We start from the raw sequence: 22,305 nt of genomic DNA, 5'->3' as shown, positions 1-22,305 counted from the left end.
TGAAAAATGATATTGTTCAATGCGGACGGAACCCAGTGGGGTGGCAGGTGAGGACAAAGGAAATCCAATTCCCACCGTGCATAGGGGTGGAGTGGGCTAAGACAGATGTGCAGGCAGTAGAGGATATGCGGATGAAGGCTGAGATTTTAGTAGTGGGAAAGCCACCTTTTTTGAAGGACGTTTTGAATGATCTGGTACAGAAGACCTTGTCCAGGGAGCAGATACGATAGAGATGGAAGAAATGCGAGAAAGAAATGGAATTCTTACATAGGACAGGGCGCAAAGAGGTGTCGTTGAGGTAGCTGTGGGAGTTAGTCAGTTTGTAGAAAACGTCTGAAGAAGTTTGTCTCCCAAGATTGAAGCACAGAGATCGAGAAAGGGAGGAGCGTTGCTGGAGATGAACCAAGTGAATTTGAGGTCAGGGTGGAATTTGGCAGCAAAGTGGATAAAGTTGACAAACTCAGCACAAAAGAAGTTATCAAATGAAGTGGAAGAAGATAGTATTTATAAACATCTGGATAGACAGGGTCTAATCAGGAGCACTCAACATGGATTTGTGGGAGGAAGGTCATGTTTGACCAATCTGATTGAATTTTTTGAAGAGGTGACTAGGGATGTGGATGAGGGTAGCGCAGTGGATGTTGTCTATATGGACTTCAGTAAGGCCTTCGATAAGGTACCACATGGAAGGTTAGTTAGGAAGGTGCAGTCTTTAGGTATAAATTTTAAGATAGTCAAATGGATTGAACATTGGCTGAAAGGGAGAGGCCAGAGAGTGGTAGTGGATAATTGTCTGTCAGGTTGGAGGCCGGTGACCAGTGGTGTGCCTCAAGGATCTGTATTGGGCCCATTGTTGTTCGTTATATACATTAATGATCGAGATGATGGGGTGGTGAATTGGATTAGTAAATATGCAGACGATACTAAGATAGGTGGAATAGTGGATAATGAAGAAGATTTTCAAGGATTGCAGAGGGATTTGGGCTGCTTAGAAAAGTGGGCTGAAAAATGGCAGATGGAATTTAATGCTGACAAGTGTGAGGTGCTTCATTTTGGTAAGAAGAATCAGAATAGGACATACGTGGTAAATGGGAGAGCATTGAGGAATACAGAAGAGCAGAAAGATTTAGGAGTGATGGTACATCGTTCCCTGAAGGTAGAAACTCATGTGAATAGGGTGGTGAAGAAGGCTTTTAGTATGCTGGCCTTTATCAATCATTGCATGGAATATAGGAGTTGGGAGGTGATGTTGAGATTGTATAAGACGTTGGTGCGGCCTAATTTGGAGTTCTGTGTGCAGTTCTGGTCGCCTAATTATAGGAAGGATATAAACAGAGTGGAGAGAGTGCAGAGAAGGTTTACCAGAATGTTACCTGGGTTTAAGCATCTAGAGTATAGGGAGAGATTGGACAGATTAGGTCTTTATTCTTTGGAGCGTAGAAGGTTGAGAGGGGGTTTGATAGAAGTATTTAAGATTATGAAAGGGATAGACAGAGTGGATGTGGATAGACTATTTCCGTTAAGAGGAGGAAAGATTAAAACAAGAGGACATGAGTTAAGAATTAAGGGGCAGAGGTTTAGAGGTAACATGAGGGGGAATTTCTTTACTCAGAGAGTGGTAGCCGTGTGGAATGATCTTCCGGGAGAAATAGTGGCGGCGGAGTCAATTGTATTATTTAAGAAAAGGTTGGACAGGTATATGGATGAGAAGAAGATGGAGGGTTATGGGCATTGTGCAGGGAGGTGGGACTAGAAAGGGGTGTTTGGTTCGGTGCGGACTAGAAGGGCCTAATGGCCTGTTTCCTTGCTGTAATTGTTATGTTATGTTATATGTTAAGAGTTGAAGAGCCTTGCCTATGTTATCTTGTAGCATGAATTGCTCTATGTAGCCATAAAAGGACAGGCATAGCTGGGGCCCATGTGGATATCCATGGCTACCCTTATGATTTGGAGTTTCACAGAGATGGTAGTCTCCAGAGAAGCGCATTTCTGATCCTTAATTGACACTAGGTGAATGTAGAACTGGCGGTTGAAGGCATGGATTCGATAGAGTCAGATTTGGAGCTGAGGCAACGAGAGAGGGAGGGTCCACTTGTATCTGTGTATGAAGGCTACAATTACAGTGTCTGCAGACTTTCATGTTTCACTAATTTCTGAACTGATCAAAATATAAGTGAAAGATTCAAGCTTCTTGGACATCTTACAAGTTCCCCTGGATGGATGTTTTGAGGAAAATATCATATACACACACACACACACACACACACACACACACACACACACACACACACACACACACACACACACACACACACACACACACACAAACAATTGCAATTGAGATTTATTAGTTTTGAAAACATTTCAGCCACTTATGTAATTTCCCTTTATGGAGACCTGATGAAGAGCTTCTCGGTAATGAGCCTTTCAATCATCAGATCCATGATCCAGGTCATCAATTACAATCATATACTGAACAGAATTAGTGTAGAAATCACTTTATGGAAATCAGTCCTCAATGAAGGACTGTTGCAAATCTTAGCAAGTGAAAGCTGAGAAAGCATATGAAAGCAAAAACTTATCAGTTTATGAAAGAGCATTATTTTATTTGCTCCAAGTATTATTCATCTTGTATCTCTTTGCCAAGTCTACAAAAAAGCATATGTATATTTTGTAGTGATTATGAAGAGCAAAAACATTCCACGAGTTCCATATCTCCAAAACCCATGACGTTTTAAATACAAAATTACTATACCAGAAAGTGAAGTCAAGATATTAAATTCCAGGTACATGGAGACACCTGTTGGTATTTTACTGCTTATGTCTGTCTGTAAAAGACATGGCAACTCCAACTTGATTATCCATCAGAAAATATCATCTGTACAGTGAATTAATGAACAAGCAGAGAGTTCTGGTACAAGTTCTTCCTATGTTCCCTTAATCACATAAGTATATATACTTTGAAAGCCAAGCTAGAACTTTGAACTTTGAGGCAAATTCAGAAAATGCTCAGCTAACCCTGTTACTAAATAGTTTTTTAATATAACAACAGATAAATTTGGAAAATCTCAACACATCAGGCAGCATCAGTGGAGAAAGAAATAGAGTTACTGTTTCAGGTTGATGATCATTCATCAGAACTTAATGTTGCTGGCAGGAGTAACAACCGGAGTCTCAACGTGGACAAAACTAAGGACATGATCGTGGACTTCAGGACGACCAGGAACAACCACTCTCTGTTACACATCAAAACTCTATAGTGGAAAGCACCAAGTTTCTTATAGTTCACTAGTAGTCTATTATGGACACACAAGATCTCCTCACTTGTCAAGAAGGCGCAACAGTGACTGCGCTGCCTGAGAAGACTGAAGTGGGCAAAGCTACTGGCCACCATGATGTCAAACCTTCAATAAGAACACTATCAAGAATGTCCTGGCTGACTGCATCACAGCATAGTACGGTTTCTGCAGAGAAATAGATGGGAAGTTAATTATAAGAGTGACAGAAATGATCAATGGAGTCTCCCTCTCCCCCTCTCCCCAATCGACATGATCTACCAGGATAATTGTCTAAAGAGAGAGCACAAATTCTTTGAGGACCCCTACCTCCCTGCACAAAGCATCTTTCAGCTGTTTCTATTGGGAAAGAGATACAGGAGTATCAGAACCAGTACCAACAGGCTGAGAAACAGCTTCTTCCCATAGGCAGTGAGAATGCTGATCAACCAAACAGCTCACACTAACCATCTGAGAATTTCATGTTTACTAAACAATATGTATTTATACATTTGTATAAATCTCCTGCATGTGTATTGTGTGTTGTCTGGCTAGGTGTCTGCATCTTTTGCACAGGACTGGAGAACGCTGTTTCACCAGGGTTGTACTTGTGCAATCAGATGATAATGAACTTGACTTAACCATGAGGTCAAAGCCATTATCTTACCTTTGAGAGTTTTGTGCAGCTCACAGCTTAACAGTACAGGCAGTGCCCAGGTTAAAAATATCTGACTTATGAACAACCCATAGTTATAAACCGACAAGCCGACCAGAAGAAATATGGCCTCAATTTCAGGTTTGACCGTGGTTGAATCACAATTCTAATATCAATGACCAAGAATTGTTAAATTGTACTAGTACTGTGTCACCAACTGTTCCCGCACTGGTCCTGCTGCCCTGCATCTCTCCCACAGCTCGCCACCAGACCCCATGCCGATCTCAGGGAGGGAAGATGAACCAGTGGAGTGCCATTGCAATGCCGCTGTCAGGCAATGTCATGCTCAGCCTGGGCAAAGGAGTGGGTGGGCGAGGGGAGGAGTAGGCCGGCGGAGAGGGAGGGAGGGGGGAGAAGAAGCAGCAGCAGCATGCATGATCAACAAGTACTGTCAGCCTACACCGCACGAGGCCTGGGTAAAATAGCAAAATGGGCACCACTCGGCCTTAAAGTGCGATTAAAAGTATTATTATGACCTGTATTATTTATGTTTAAGATGTTTTAGTGTATTGGTAAGTGTTCTGTATGCATATAAAAGGTAAAATATATATTATATATACTAAAATAAACATTTGACTGATGCCAAATAAGGACTAAATGTACTGGTTCCTAGGCTTAAAGGCAGACCTAGGTAACAGAACTCATATTTAACCTGGGGACTGCCTGTTACAGCTTCAAATCAACATTAAATTGGAAACATTGAGGGTGGGGGTGGGGGAATGTTATGTGATACCGTTGGATCGACATGCAGGGTCCTGACTCCCTTGGGAAATTAATTTTAAAAGTTTTAAATAAGCACTGTTTAAAGTTTAAAAACAATCTTAAAGTATATTTAAACCCTCCTACCTTACTCTCAGGATGAATCCAAAAAAAAAAGAAAAAGCTGTACCGATGACTTCTGGAACGTGACGGGAAGACAAGAAGAAACTACTGCAGATGCTGTAATAACAGGTATGAAAGTCACATTCTCCAGACATGACATGGCAAGCGAGGTCTTCACAGACAATGGACCCCAGTTTTGCAATTTAAAGTTCTGACAGTTTGCCAAAGAGTGGGGCTTTGTAAACTTCACGTCAAGTCCTCCTTTTCCACAGTCTAATGGTCTAGTGGAAAGATCAGTACCGACAGTGAAAAGAATGATGAACAAGGCAAAAGGCAGTTGAATGGACTTCTACCAGAGCATGCTAGTATACCACACAATGCTGCTCGAGTTTGGTAATTCACCAGCACAACTCCTTATGGGACATAGGCTAAAATCAAACCTACCCATTCAGGAGAACCTCCTAAAAACAAAAGAGGGGGAGAAAGTGAGGAAGTTCAAAAAAAAACAGAAAGAAAAGCAAAAGTATTACTTTGACAGAGGAACAAAAAGCCTACCAAAACTCCACACTGGTGACCAAGTAAGGCTAAAAGACAAAACAATGTAATGGATAAATATTGGGAGGAATTTGGTAAGAGCAGTGGGTTACATACATACACACATTTTAAAACAGATCTTATTTGAAATACTGAAGAATTCATATCCAGGAACATTGCAAAAACTATGGAGAAAGCTATGCACATTTCACAAATAGGTGCTAATTAAAATGATGTCATGAAATTAATAGACCATCGTTTGGAGTAGACAAACTGGCTGTTTAAAAGTACCGACAGTGTGCTCACAGAAAGGTCACTCCTGGGTTTTGTTTATCTAAGACAATAGGTGGGAGTAGAAGGATATCTCTTGTTGTTTGCTGAAGAAGGTGGGGTTTTTTTTGCAAGTGAGGGAGTCACATGGGCTTTCTGGCAGTTGGGAGTTGGTGAGAGAGAGAGGGAGAGAAGATAAGCTCTCTCAGCTAGTGTGTGTGACACTGAAAGCAGCTGAATAGTGCAAGCCAGGAAAAGCTGGTTTTTAAAGCTCCAGAGCAGTGGATGGCTGGAAGTGCTATCTGTCTGATGTTTCTCTTTGAATAAGTGGAACAGAAAAGAACTTTGTGGTAGTCTGAAAGAAAGAGATTATCATCTGGAGAACCCTGATGGCGCAAGTTTCATCAGCGAGACATTGAAGTGACTAATGGTGGTACCTCAGTTGTGGACATCCTGGAACAACAAATATCTCTCTGCAAACTCTACAAGTGCCCTGGACGCTGCCACAGGTGCCAAAATAAGCTCCTTCATATAAAATCCACCGATGGAGCGGAAGTACGAGCAGTTCCAACATTTCTTCCTCAACGCCCTTGAGCTCAGCTGGCATGAGCGCGCCATGAGAATCCTAAACATGCAGGGCCTGGGTGACAGAAACCCCTCCGAGCTAATGCACAAGATGGTGGCCCTAACAGACAGGCACACAGACTGTTTTCTGCTGGGGCTCTCTTCCTCTCAAAAATACCAGCACACATATCCTCAATAGTTTCGGACATGGATTTCACAGACTATTTTCTGCTGGGGCTCTCTTCCTCTCAAAAATACCAGCACACATATCCTCAATAGTTTCGGACATGGATTTCAGCACCCCGCACCTTGTAGCCAAGGAGGCAGACAGGTTGTTCCACACATCACAGCAGAGCTCCCTCCACATGCAACCCGTCTATGCAATCGGCACCACCACCCCACCCAGCCCTTCAGAAACACCAGCGATAGCCTCAGCCCAACAACAAAACGAAGGATGCACAGAGAAGAACAGCAATGATTGTTTCTACCACCGTCGATGGGGCAGGAATGCTCAGCGGTGCACCCCCCACCCCCATGCTTGTACCCCACTGCCAAAACCAACACGGCGATGGGAAACAGGCAGGCCGGCCACCGATAGTGGCCTTGGTGGTTGGCACACAGAAAGGCCTACTCTACCTCAGAGATCAGAGGATCGGGAGGGGGGGATGGCAAGATGGCATAGAACCAAGACGTGGGTTCTGCCTCTCCCTGGAAGGACTGATTAATACCAGAGTTATATAAACTATTTAAAAGTTAATTAGATGTATTATTAAATGTTGGGGCTGCAAGAAATGAAGAAGGGAAAAGGTCAGAAGCAGAAAAAATTAGTTATTAAAGTTGTTGGAAAAAGTGAAAAATCTAAGCCTACTGAGCAGAAGAAGCACCAGGATCAATTAAGTATGGAACCTAAGTCACAGAGGATGTCCCTGGATCAACTTGAATGAAGATAGACATCTCTGGTGATTCGGCCGATCAAAGATGGCATTGACGCCAGCCAGGATGCTCGTGGAAGCAGCGCCGTCAGCATGGCCGGGGGGAGTGGTGAGTTGAACGGGGTCGCGCAAGGCAACGGGCAAGATAGCACTGTAAGTAGCGCTTCAATGCCTGCCGACATGCCTGCGAGTGCCTGCTACTACGCAACGGGCCCAATGAGCATGCGCCCAACGTCGCGTTTCCGTGAATCCTGGATCGATTTCATGCTGCAGGGGGACCTGCTCCACGTTGAGCTGATGAAGTTGGGCTGACGTTGGATAGGGTTCAAACGCGCAGCACGGCGACTAGAGAGGACATTTTGGTACCTGAAGATGAGGAAGAAGAACAAATTGAATACCTGGATGAAGAAGATCAAGAGCTGTTATTGATGGCAACTGAAGCAATGGAAGGTAGGCCCAGAACTACAAAAATGACTTCTCCTTTTAAATCTGTTACTTTACCTACTTATAATGCTTCACCTGGACCTGATGTGGTTGTAAATATTTGAGGAGTTAACAAAACAGGATGAAAATATTACGACTTATATAACCACTGGTTTTCATAATGTTGATGAACAACTTGTGGATGTAAAAAGTAAAATATCAGATGTGTGTGGAGAAATTGCAGCAATGAAAGAAGATCTTAATAAATGTCTAATTGCAGTGGATGAAGTACAGGAAAGATGCAAGAATGTGGAAGATAGAATGGATCAAGTGGAAGAATTATTATCTGGGTGGGATATGCAAAAGAATTTGTTTATGCAAAAAATTGATTCTTTGGAAAATCAAAGTTTTTTTTGAATAAAACTTTATTTATTTGAAAAACCATGAACAATAATACAAAGTACAGTCAATAACAACATATTTATATGTATATATATATAAAAAACAAAATAAAAAAATTATTAATAATAAAGACATAATTAAAAAAATGTTTTAAAATAAAATCAAATTAAATCGCCACCCACCCTTGCCTCCCATCAGCCAGCTCTCTTAAGGAGAGCTAAAAAGATATGAACAAAAACTAACAGTATACTAGTTCAAAATACATCTAAATGCATATATATGGTAGCCACTTGTTAACAAAAAAAAGTAATTATCATGCAAAACATATGTAATTTTTTCCGTAACAATACAAGCTTTCAATTTGTTATGCCATCGCATTATATTAATCACCACATTATCTTTCCAAGTAGTTGCTACACATTTTTGAGCTACAGACAATGCAAGATATACAAATGCAATTTGAAATTTATCCAATCTTAATCCCCTTAAAGGAATCATATAACCCAGTTAAAAAATGGATGGATCTAACGGTAACTTTAAATTATACAGTTTTTCCAAAATTAATTTGACTTCTTCCCAAAATGGTTGCACATACATACAGGACCAAACAGCATGTAAAAAAATTCCCACACACATACTGCATCGAAAACAGGAATCCGAATTACTAAAACCATATTTTTTCAATTTCTCAGGAGTTAAATATAACTGATGTAAAAAAATTATAATTAACCATTCCATACCGCGCATTCATCAATTTATTAACACTATCATGACACGTATCCGCCCAATATTCTTCAGGAAAAACAAAAGTTATTTAAACTTAGATTTCTCCCATTCCGGCTAATCCATATTATCTTGTAACACTTGATACATAACAGAAATATAGCCCTTCTTTGGTATAGAAGAAATCAAAGACTCAAATTCCGACAATACAGGTAAAATCATCTCTCTACCATACATAACTTTCACCAAAGATCGAAGTTGATAATAGAGAATTTTCAGCAATATCAAAGTGTTCTTTCAATTGATTAAAAGAAAGAAATGGTCTTTCTACAAAGCAATCCTGTAATGTTTTTATACCCTTAGAATCCCAACTCTTTAAATGACTATTAAATATTGAAAAAGAAATAAGCTGATTATTATATAATGGCATTAAAATGGACAATTTACCTCTTGATCCTATAGTATTTTTTTTTGTCCATAACACCAATAAATGTTTTAATATCGGCATATTATACTCCCGTAACAAATTTACATTCCACCGAAATATAAATTGATGCACTGCAATTTCAGAAATACAAGCCATCTCAACTTTAGCCCAACTTGGAGGCCGATCAAACCACTAATGAATTTGAACTGGGCTGCTTCATAATAGTTCTGAAAATGAGGTAATTGTAACCCACCTAATGCATACTTCCAAGTAAGTTTACTTGATGCTACCCGTGGTAATTTACCTTTCCATAAAAATTCCCTAGTGACTTTATTTAAGTCCTGAAAAAGTTCTTTGTAAGAAAACATGGTATTGATTGAAACAAATATTGAATACGAGGAAAAATGTTCATCTTAATGCAATTAATTTGTAATTTAAAACCCAAATTATAGTTCTAGCAACAATCTTCCATGTAGCATGAAACCAGAATCAGTTTTATAAAAAGCATCAAATAGCAGCCAACATAGAGAATTAAGAAAATTCTTCAGCAAATAATCTTGTACACACACACTAATATCATTGGATGGCTCTTATGATCAAGTGTTTTAAAAGTTTAATAAATTTATCTGACAAAAACTGCACTGACAACAATTCCAAATGGAACATTCCACTGAAATGGTCAAACATAAAATGTAATTAAAATGCTTTGAATCTCAAAACAAAGAAAATGGAGCAGAGTATGCCGCTCAAGCCTGTCCCACAATTCTATTTGATCATGGTCAACCCAGGCTGGTCTCAAATCCTCTTCTGTGCCAGTTCCCCCTTAACCCTCAATTTCTCACATATTTATCCATCTCCACCTTAAAAATATCCAATAATCTACCCTTCACCACCCTTGGGAGAGGTGAATTACAGCAATTAATTATCCTTTGTGAGAAGAAATTCTATACACCTAAATTGTAAACAAGTCTCCTTATTTTGTTTGAGACTCTCCCACTAGTGAAAACATCTCAATACTACCCAGTTAAGCATTTTAGGATTACATATTACATGTTTGAATAAGGTTACCTGTTGAGCACATTGTTCTAAATTCATAGGAATAAAGACCCAGCTGTCTTGCCTCTCTTGATAGGACAACAGGAAATTGCTAGGTAATATATAAATGTAGGTATTTCCCCCCATTTCTACAAAGCTTATGTGGATGATTTCAGACTATCTGGCAAAACAAAAGTATTATTTAATGTTTTTCCACTGAGAGCTGATAGTCCATTCAAGGAAAGTACATACCTCAGAGTTAGCTGACATCATTCAACATCTGTACTTGTATCAGAAATCTAATTATCAAATTTAATTTGTGTGAAGAAGATATAGACAAAATACGAGATCAAGTTTCAGATGTGACCAAAATGGTCGAAGACTTACAAACTCAAAATAAAAATTTGGTGAAAAAGATTGATTATTTGGAAAACCAATCCAGACGGAACAATATAAAGATTATTGGTTTGCCGGAAGGAATGGAGGGACCAGACCCAAGAAAATTTTTTACTGAATGGATTCCGCAGGTGCTGGGTCAAGAACATTTCCCGGAAGGTACAATACTGGAACGTGCTCACAGAGCCTTGCGTAGAAGACCTATTTCAGGTCAAAGTCCAAGACCTGTTTTGGTTCGTTGCTTGAATTATTATGATAGAGAAATAATTTTACGAGTGGCTATTAGAAATGCACAATAGAGAAAATCATCCTTGATGATTCAAAATAATCGAGTTTTCTTCTATGTGGATTTGAGTCAAGAAGTTATGTTCCAACGACGGGAATTCAACTCTGCTAAAGAGTTGTTGTGGAAGAAAGGTTATAAGGCAACCTTTAGATATCCAGCTGTTTTGAAGGTTTTTCAAGATGGTTACCAACCAAAGTTCTTTGATTCTCCAAAGGAAGCTATAGCATTTGCTCAAGAGCTGCCAATTACTCAGTTTCAACAGAGACGTAGTCCGCCGCAATCTCTAAGGAGACAAGAGATGGAAGAAAAGAGCCGTGCTCCAAGAAGGAATGGTTGTAATGGTGACTCGGCAGTTGGAGCTGATTAAAAGAAGAGTTGTTCTTTTTTTTTTCTAATGTTTTTTTTTAAAAAAAAGGAATATTAAATAATGATGATGTTAGTTTAAGATGAAGTGAGAGTTGGGGGAGAGAACTGGATGGGCACTATTTCCTGAAAGTCATCTGCTACGTGTGAGTTACCTCACACCCATTTTTTTTTGGGAGTTACCGCATTGCGCGGTTTAGACGGGAGGAGGTATTTTTAACCTCTTACCTGTTTTTTTTTTCCCTTTTTTTTGTATTATTAGATTAAAGAGTGAAGGGGTTTTTTTTGTGTTTATAAAAAAAAGCATAAGAAAGTATTTGATTGTTTAAAAAACTAAAAATTGAAGTGGTTTTTTTTTTGAAAAGTTTATTCAGTAGATAAGGAATATTTGAAATTTAAATGTGAATGGGATGGATAAGTTTTTTTTTATATTTTTTCTTTAACTTTAAGGTGAAAGGAGTGGTAATTCTGGTGTATATTATTTTGCTATTTTAGTTATAGAACGAAGGGAATAATGGTGAAAGTTATAAATTGAATTGTATAATTCTTAATGAGGCTTGAATTTTGTTTGTGGTTTATGCTCCATTTGTTGAAGATATAGATTTCGTTGTAGATGTGTTTTTATTATTTGGATATTTGAATTTTAACGTAATGATTGGGGATATTTAAATGTGGTATTGGAGCTTTTATTGGATAATTATTCAAGAGTAAAAGGGAAAAATGGTGGAAGAGTACTAAAATTGAATTGTATAATGTTTAATGAGGTTTGAATTTTGTTTTAAGATGGTGGTTTATGTGACTAATATGATGATAGATGTGAAGTTAGTTGATATTTGGTGAAGGTTTATTTCTATAGAGAAAGATTTTTTTTCATCTTTTTTTCTCATGCTACAATTTTTTTTAAAGAATTGATTATTGTTTAAGAATTTTTGATAGACAATGTTATTAACTTTACTAATTTTTTATATTAAATTTGAGTTAAATAGATGTTTCATCTTAACTCTGTTTGTAAAATATATGCATTTAAGTTTGATTTAAATATGTTTTTTAAATCTGATATCTTAGTATTAATTACTTTTCTTTTTGTTAGCATTTTAATCGGTTATGTTTTTGTTTTTTTTTGTTAGTGGGTTTTTTTCTCACATATATTATTAACTTTATTAATTCTTCACTCTTTATTTTTTGGGGGGAAAGGGGGGGTTGGACTAATTTGAGTTGGGTTATTAATGTGTAATAATTATTCGGGAGGGTATAGTTTATTTAGATTACTGATACTGTATTGTAATTTTATTATTTTGTTCTTAATTTTTTTTAATGTAATTCTATATGTTATTCATGTTATAAAATCTTAAATAAAGTTTAAAAAAAAAAGAAATCTAATTATCACTTTACAGGCTAGATCTGGATAAACCCTGCCTCTGAGACTGTAACTTTCCTGGCATGTGCCTGCTCTATGAAATACCAGTTCACTATGACAAATAAAAACACACAATGTAAGAATAGAGATCATCCAAGGTCAAGTTCCAGCTGAACAATGTTTTCATAATATGCAGGCTGAGTATTATTGAGTATTATTAAATGAACTCTGGAAAGAATTAATTTTCTCTTTGTAACATCAGTATTTTGTCATTATGGAAACATCATTAAATAATGCTATACTCATTTTCTCTTAAAATTAATTTTACATTCTGTAGAACGAACTTTTAAAAAATGAGTGCTCAAATGTAAAGGATTGACTCGGTGCAAGAAACAGACACGAAACATCACAATTTGATAAATCAGTTCAGGCACACATCAAAATAATGTCAAGTCTCAAGCACCCTGTTAGCCATTGTTGCATGTACGACGCAGCAGATCAGACTGCATAATGGCCGCTTTAAGTATTTGTGGGTGTAACGGAATAACACAAACTGGTTTGTCTTTTAGCATCGTTCCTTTCTCCCTGCACGCTAACCTGAAGGTACACATTGTAATTGTATAGTTAAGTCAACACAATCAGACGGTTACTCACATAATGAAGAATGAAAATGCTGGAAACATTCAATCAGCATCACACCTAAAATCTTTCAGGAGCACAAGGGGTCATACATACAGGAATAGTTACCAATAAGTTCAATGGGGAACTCAAGAGTTCTCAGAAACCCAATACTGTATATTGCTTGGTGTGACCTCCTCCACATCAGTGAGAACAAACACATATTAGCTGACCTCTTTACCAAACACCAATGCTCTGTCCTGTAGCCAACCAGTTCAATTCTACTCATCATTCCTACTCTGATGTCTGTTCTCAGCCTCATCCCATTGACAGTTGGAGCCAAATCCAAACTTGCTACATCATAATCTTCCTGGATGGCCTTAAACATTAATTTAAAAAAATTAAAAAACCCCATCTTTTCTGGTTCCACTGTTCTTTTCATTACCTACTTCTGTCCTACTTTTCTCTCCAATTCCACCCCTCCCGTTGTCTCTCCTACCTTCCCCCCCACCCCCAATGCCTCTTGGCCCTCACCAGCTATTTTCCAACGTATTTATTATCACCCCCTTTTTCACTTTAGTTTCCATAAAGGATCAAAACATTGATGCTGCCTGATCAAAGTTCCTCCTACAGCTCAAAGTCTTCTCAAGATTCCAGCATCTGCAGTCTTTACGCATCTCAGAATTAGAACATACTATCACAAATACTGAAATGATCAATACAAGAACACTGAGGGAGAAAACTAGCCTTATAAGCAGAAGCAAGGAATAGAAAGGTATGTCAGAATGTTTCTTTTGTCTGTGCTGAGAATTCTCAGCCATACTATCCAATTAAAAAGTTGGAATGCACTTTATAGGCTTGTAAAGTGAGCAAGTGGCAAGAAAAAGGCACGACACCTGTAAAGAGCAGTTGCTACACCATGCACAAATAACAGCTTTAAATCACTGCCCAAGCCAATCCAATGTATGGTCAATCAGAAATAAAAAGGAGAATCTTTTTTAAAAAAAAACTTGGATAATTCCAGGTAGCTGGTGTTGAGCAATTAATTTTTTTAATTAAAATCCTTAAAAGTAGCAAAGAAGCATTTCTGCAGCCTTGTCAAATTCCATTTTAACTCAGGTCATGAGCTTCAAATTAGATTGGTTGCTGAAATATGAGCCATTTTAAGAGAATTAATCAAGTTATATGCCAGGAACAATGATGTGTTCTCTAACAAATGAATGGTTACATTAAAATCATTACCGAGAGCATCCTGGCTGGCTGCATCACAGTGTAGTGGATCAGAGACCAATCCACAGGATCATAAGTGGTAGAGAGGATCACTGGAGTCTCTCACACCTTCTCCGCTGCCCCCCCCCCACCCCCAACATTGATGTGATCTATCAGGATCGTTGTCAGAAAAGGCCACGCTAAATAATTGAGGACCCCTTTCATCCTGCACACAGATTCTTTCAGCTGCTCCTGTTGGGAAAGAGATGCAGGAGGATCAGAGGAAGCCCCACCAGGCTGAGGAACAGCTTCTTCCCAAGGGCAGTGAGAATGGTGAATGACCAAATGAACTGCTCACACTAACCATCCAAGACTCCATTTTCATGAAACAATATTTATTTATTTGTATAGATGAAATAATTGTTCTGCATATGTATTGTAGGTCTGGTTGTGTGTCTGCATGCTTTGTGCCGAGGATTGGAGAACACTGTATTGTCAGTTTGTACTTATACAATCAGATGACAATAAACTTGATTTGACTAGACAGTTGAAATGCTTCAGCTATTTTATTTCCACTGATAAATCCTTTCCCTTTGAGATGACTTGATTCAAGTATTTAGCATAAACTACTTTTCAAACGCTATCCTTTATGGTATGAATTAGCCACCAAAGGCACCAGGCACTTCTTTGGTCAAGTCTAATATAGACTAAAACTTGAAAAAAAAACTTTTAAAAAATCATTATAACTTAATCCTACAAAGACCCTTCTCAATTGGATTCCAAAACACTTGCCATTGATGTTAAAATGAATGTCAATAGTAACAACCACATCATACCACCTTTGTCAGAATTTTTACTTATTAATGCTCCAGTGATCACGAGAGGGAGGAAAAGTTGACCGAGGTTCCTAAAATGATGTCTAACCAATCATTCTTTCTACAACTGCAAGATAATAGTATCAAGTTCTAAGGCAGGGGTGGCCAAACTTGCTTAGTGCAAGAGCCACATACAATAAACTTCAGATGTCTGAGAGATGCAACAATCATGCAATCTATGACAGAACATGTTGCGTTTGTATTGTATATAGATATGTTTTTGGGAGATAAATTGGGGCATGTTTTTTAGTGTAGGTAACATACAAACACTTTAAAACAGATCTTAATTAAAATACTGGAACTCTGCTCACGCTAGACATTCCAGCACCAAGAGCCTTTGCAAAAGCTTTGGCGAGTACCCAAGAGACGTCACTAATGGATTGTTATTTACAAAAAGGCAACAGATGAAAGAACTTGTCTGAGCCGCAGATCGTCTGGAGTGGAACTTGCTGTTCTAAGAGGGTCATGTGGTTTTGCAAGCAGAGAGAGTAAAGCAGGCTCTGTGAGAGAGAGCGAGAGAGCACATGCGAGAGAGAATTCAGTTCTGCAGTTTGACAGTCAGCAGCAGTAGCTGGGACTGGAACAGGACAAGCTGGCAAGCTTGTGGAAAAACCCATTTTGAAGATGGGTTGTGACTGCTTAGTTCAGCCTGGTCAAAGCCCTTCATGCAAGAAGAGAGGACTGGCTGCCTAATGTTTCACTTGAAATAAGTGAAACAAAAAAGGAACTCTGTGGTGACCTGAAAGAAAGAGGTTATTGTCACATTTGTGGCCCGAAATGTGAAGTTAATAAAACATTAAACACAAGTTTTATCAGGTAAACTTCTCCGTTGTCTTTATTTTCCCATTTCCTTTGTTCTCCTGCTTGTGTTCTTATCTCTCTCTCATACCACGTGACTTCCGGTACATCTCATACATATTCATTATCATGACATCCCTCCTTTAATCAGAAATAAACTTTACCTTCACTTACCAATATCCCTCGGAAACTTACAAACATCATAACTAATGGTAATACTATAACTCAACTACATAAAGTTTACTTCCTACAGCACTCATACATGCACTTTATGATATAAGATTAAAATACTGTCCCAAAGTTCTTATTAAAACTATAGCACAAAGTCTTCGTATCATTTGGGCACTTTCCGGTTTCGTTTCGGCCTGCCTGCGATATTGTCGTCACTTCTCGGTTGTTCACTCTCGGCGTCGGAAATACTGTTCGCCACGGTTCCGGGTGTTTCTGGCGCTCTAGTCACTTCATCAGGAGTGCTGGTAACTGCCTCTGGAACATCATCAGGTTTCTCAGTTTCAGCATCTCGTATTGGCCTTTCAACCTCTTCGCTCGATGTATCTCTGGACTGGTACCTTTTTACACCTGATACATTTCTCTTATACAGGACTCCAGTCGGAGACTTGACTGTCACCATACTGCCACTTCTGGATACGACAGTATAGAGTTGATGGTAATAAGGTGTGTCTAGCTTACCACCAGTTTCATGCCTCACTAGAACATTATCTCCTGGCATGATGTCTGAGTACTTGGCTCCACGTTTCGAATCTGTGTACAGCTTTGCTGCCCCTTTCTTTTCAGCATCGTGGTCCCTCATCTCCTGGTCGTCTCGGATTTCCTTTCTTTCTGGCATTTTGGTGCAGATTTTTCTCCCAAAAAATGCTTCTGCAGGACTTTTTCCAGTGGTTGCATGAGGCGTTGCTCGATAGACAGCCACATAAGATAGCAATGCTTCTCGCCAATTTTGTCCTTCTGCGTGTGCAATCCTCAATCGTTTTTCAATGGACTGATTTTGTCCCTCTACTTCTCCGTTGGCTTGCGGCCATTTCGGAGTTACTTTATGATGGTGGATACCTGTGGTCCTCATGTATTCCGCAAATGTCTCTGAAATGAATTGTGGACCATTGTCAGAGTATAATGTAACAGGTAATCCATATCTTGCGAATATCTCTGCTAACGCTTGTATTGTTTTTTCAGTGGTTGTGGACTTCAACACCATGCACTCATAGTATCTGCTGTAGTAATCTATCACTACCATAATTGATTCACCCGTTGGTAAAGGTCCAAGAAAATCAACAGCTACGTCGATCCATGGTCCAGTCGGAAGTTGCGTACTCCGGATCGGTTCTGGCGGATCACTCCTACTTGTGATTTGACATCCGTGACAAGTTTTAACAAATTTCTCTGCGTCCTTATCACAACTTGGCCACCATACCTTGGTCCTGAGGTTTTGCTTGGTACCAACAATACCTAGGTGTCCTTCATGCGCTAAGGATACGATCTTCGGTCTCAATCTTTGCGGTATGACCAATCTGCAACCTCTTAATACACACTGTCCGATGCAACAAAGTTCGTCTCTAATGGGAATGTAAGCCTTGTGAGTACACTGTCCCATTGTCCACTCTGTATGCATTCTCTTACTTCCATGAGTTCTGGATCACATTCGGATTCTCTCTCGACCTCCTTCGTAGTCACAGCTTTCGGTGTCGCCTGAATAGCTACGAAGCGTACAAAGCTCTCTGTTTCTGTTCCCAATTCTGACTTGGATTGTGGACCACCATCCTTCACCAATCTGGACAGCGGATCTGCAATGTTTGTTTTCCCTGCAATGTGGATTACTTTATATTTGTAGGGTTGTAGCCTGAGTACCCATCCATGAAAGACCCCAACAATGAAGACGCTGTTTACATCCGGTACCGCACGGATGGCAGTCTCTTCAATCTGAGGCGCCTGCAAGCTCACACCAAGACACAAGAGAAACTTGTCCGTGAACTACTCTTTGCAGACGATGCCGCTTTAGTTGCCCATTCAGAGCCAGCTCTTCAGCGCTTGACGTCCTGCTTTGCGGAAACTGCCAAAATGTTTGGCCTGGAAGTCAGCCTGAAGAAAACTGAGGTCCTCCATCAGCCAGCTCCCCACCATGACTACCAGCCCCCCCACATCTCCATCGGGCACACAAAACTCAAAACGGTCAACCAGTTTACCTATCTCGGCTGCACCATTTCATCAGATGCAAGGATCGACAATGAGATAGACAACAGACTCGCCAAGGCAAATAGCGCCTTTGGAAGACTACACAAAAGAGTCTGGAAAAACAACCAACTGAAAAACCTCACAAAGATAAGCGTATACAGAGCCGTTGTCATACCCACACTCCTGTTCGGCTCCGAATCATGGGTCCTCTACCGGCACCACCTACGGCTCCTAGAACGCTTCCACCAGCGTTGTCTCCGCTCCATCCTCAACATCCATTGGAGCGCTTACATCCCTAACGTCGAAGTACTCGAGATGGCAGAGGTCAACAGCATCGAGTCCACGCTGCTGAAGATCCAGCTGCGCTGGATGGGTCACGTCTCCAGAATGGAGGACCATCGCCTTCGCAAGATCGTGTTATATGGCGAGCTCTCCACTGGCCACCGTGACAGAGGTGCACCAAAGAAAAGGTACAAGGACTGCCTAAAGAAATCTCTTGGTGCCTGCCACATTGACCACCGCCAGTGGGCTGATATCGCCTCAAACCGTGCATCTTGGCGCCTCACAGTTTGGCGGGCAGCAACCTCCTTTGAAGAAGACCACAGAGCCTACCTCACTGACAAAAGGCAAAGGAGGAAAAACCCAACACCCAACCCCAACCAACCAATTTTCCCCTGCAACCGCTGCAATCGTGTCTGCCTGTCCCGCATCGGACTTGTCAGCCACAAACGAGCCTGCAGCTGACGTGGACTTTTTACCCCCTCCATAAATCTTCGTCCGCGAAGCCAAGCCAAAGAAGAAGACCCATCTCTCTATTCTGGCACATGGTTTGGATCTAGGTGCATAGATCACCTCTAATGGCTTATGATCTGTGATGAGTTCAAATTCAATGCCGTATAAATATGCATGGAACCTCTCACAGGCCCATACAAGTCCGAGTGCTTCTTTCTCTGTCTGAGAGTATCTTCTTTCCACATCTGATAACGATCTGCTGGCATAGGCAATGATTCTTGGTCCTCCATCATGCATCTGGACCAACACGGATCCTAAACCAACTGGGCTGGCATCCGCTATGACTTTGGTTGATGCCGCCGGATCGTAATATCCAAGAGTTTTTGCATCTGTCAGGCTTTGCTTCAGCGCTGTGAACGCTTTCTTCTGCTCAGATCCAAAATGAAATGGTACACCTTTCCTGGTTAGTTTCCTTAGTGGTTCTGCCACTGTAGCGAAATTAGGAATGAACTTTGCACAAAAATTGACCAATCCCAGGAAACTCCTCACCTCTGTTGCATTCTGAGGTGCACGTGCCTCTTCAATAGCTTTCACCTTGGCCTCTGCAGGGTTTAGTCCTTTCTGTTTCGGAGAACGAGACAAGAAGATGGCCAGACAATTGCTCAGTACGTGACGAGACTACGCCAGCTAGCTGTTGGATGCAATTACATGCCAGCTGATTTGGACAACCAATTATTGGATCAAGTCGTACAGCACTGCAGATCAGATAAACTCAGAAGACGTCTACTGGAAAGAGGGAGTGAGTTGGAACAAAGTTCATTCCTAATTTCGCTACAGTGGCAGATGCAAAAACTCTTGGATATTACGATCCGGCGGCATCAACCAAAGTCATAGCGGATGCCAGCCCAGTTGGTTTAGGAGCCGTGTTGGTCCAGATGCATGATGGAGGACCAAGAATCATTGCCTATGCCAGCAGATCGTTATCAGATGTGGAAAGAAGATACTCTCAGACAGAGAAAGAAGCACTCGGACTTGTATGGGCCTGTGAGAGGTTCCATGCATATTTATACGGCATTGAATTTGAACTCATCACAGATCATAAGCCATTAGAGGTGATCTATGCACCTAGATCCAAACCATGTGCCAGAATAGAGAGATGGGTACTCAGACTACAACCCTACAAATATAAAGTAATCCACATTGCAGGGAAAGCAAACATTGCAGATCCGCTGTCAAGATTGGTGAAGGATGGAGGTCCACAATCCAAGTCAGAATTGGGAACAGAAACAGAGAGCTTTGTACGCTTCGTAGCTATTCAGGCGACACCGAAAGCTTGAGTACGAAGGAAGTCGAGAGAGAATCCGAACGTGATCCAGAACTCAGGGAAGTAAGAGAATGCATACAGAGTGGACAATGGGACAAGTGCACTCACAAGGCTTACATTCCCATTAGAGACGAACTTTGTTGCATCGGACAGTGTGTATTAAGAGGTTGCAGATTGGTGATACCGCAAAGATTGAGACCGAAGATCATATCCTTAGCGCATGAAGGACACCTAGGTATTGTTGGTACCAAGCAAAACCTCAGAACCAAGGTATGGTGGCCAGGTTGTGATAAGGACGCAGAGAAATTTGTTAAAACTTGTCACGGATGTCAAATCACAAGTAGGAGTGATCCGCCAGAACCGATCCGGAGTACGCAACTTCCGACAGGACCATGGATCGACGTAGCTGTTGATTTTCTTGGACCCTTTACCGACGGGTGAATCAATTATGGTAGTGATAGATTACTACAGCAGATACTATGAGTACGTGGTGTTGAAGTCCACAACCACTGAAAAAACAATACAAGCGTTAGCAGAGATATTCGCAAGATATGGATTACCTGTTACATTATACTCTGACAATTCATTTCAGAGACATTTGCAGAATACATGAGGACCACAGGTATCCACCATCATAAAGTAACTCCGAAATGGCTGCAAGCCAATGGAGAAGTAGAGAGACAAAATCAGTCCATTGAAAAACGATTGAGGATTGCACACGCTGAAGGACAAAATTGGCGAGAAGCATTGCTATCTTATGTGGCTGTCTATCGAGCAACGCCTCATGCAACCATGGTGACAGTCAAGTCTCCGACTGGAGTCCTGTATAAGAGAAATGTATCAAGTGTAAAAAGGTACCAGTCCAGAGATATATCGAGCGAAGAGGTTGAAAGGCCAATATGAGATGCTGAAATTGAGAAACCTGATGATGTTCCAGAGGCAGTTACCAGCACTCCTGATGAAGTGACTAGAGCGCCAGAAACACCCGAAGCCGTGGCGAGCAGTATTTCCGACGCCGAGAGTGAACAACCGAGAAGCGACGACAATATCGCAGGAAGGCCAAAACGAAACCGGAAAGCGCCCAAACGATACGAAGACTTTGTGCTATAGTTTTAATAAGAACTTTGGGACAGTATTTAATCTTATATCATAAAGTGCATGTATGAATGCTGTAGGAAGTAAATTTTATGTAGTTGAGTTATAGCATTACCATTAGTTACGATGTTTGTAAGTTTCCGAGGGATATTGGTAAGTGAAGGTAAAGTTTATTTCTGATTTAAGGAGGAATGTCATGATAATGAATATGTATGAGATGTACCGGAAGTCACGTGGTATGAGAAAGAGATAAGAACACAAGCAGGAGAACAAAGGAAACGGGAAAATAAAGACAACGGAGAAGTTTACCTGATAAACTTGTGTTTAATGTTTTATTAACTTCACATTTCGGGCCACAAATGTGACAACTACATAGTGTGCATTTAATGCATCTACCGCTTTCCGGTACTCATCCTTTCTTCCAGTATTCAAAAGTGTCTTAAATGTTTCCCGAACTGCAGGTCCAGCCGTGGAAAGAAGTAACGCCCTCCTCTGCGCTTTTTGTTCAACTGTACCGGTATCTAGAAATAGGCCACGACTGTCGGCGTAGGATTCAAATTCTTCCAGCCATGCCTTCCACTTCACACTTACAGTGCTTGCATCACCCGTCGGGTCAAAATGAGCAATTCCACTATGTGTTAGAAAGTCACCGTCTGCACCAGCCATGAGGAAATATTCCAGCCCCAAAAGTACTGAGTCAAAGAGAAAATTCTTATCACCTTGAAGTTGTCTGTAATTCTCTGTAATCTTGTTTAGTCTTTAATTTTCTTCAAGCTCCTTTCATCCTCGTCGCCAATGTCACATTTGTGGCCCGAAATGTGAAGTTAATAAAACATTAAACACAAGTTTTATCAGGTAAACTTCTCCGTTGTCTTTTTTTTCCCGTTTCCTTTGTTCTCCTGCTTGTGTTCTTATATCTCTCTCATACCACGTGACTTCCGGT

At 40.4% G+C, this 22,305-nt stretch overlaps 1 long non-coding RNA gene across 1 annotated transcript; it reads left to right on the top strand.

The window, feature by feature from the left end:
• The first annotated feature begins 4,011 nt into the window (after window positions 1–4,011).
• LOC138736411 (uncharacterized) lies at window positions 4,012–22,146 on the top strand. The gene is made up of 3 exons (XR_011340273.1): window positions 4,012–4,071; window positions 4,848–4,941; window positions 21,824–22,146. It is a non-coding gene; the product is annotated as an uncharacterized lncRNA (long non-coding RNA).
• The last annotated feature ends 159 nt before the right edge of the window (window positions 22,147–22,305 follow it).

The sequence above is a fragment of the Narcine bancroftii genome, chromosome 1 (genome assembly GCF_036971445.1).
Source record: "Narcine bancroftii isolate sNarBan1 chromosome 1, sNarBan1.hap1, whole genome shotgun sequence".
In the NCBI taxonomy this organism is placed as follows: domain Eukaryota; kingdom Metazoa; phylum Chordata; class Chondrichthyes; order Torpediniformes; family Narcinidae; genus Narcine; species Narcine bancroftii.
This window is presented reverse-complemented; position numbering and strand designations above follow the sequence as displayed.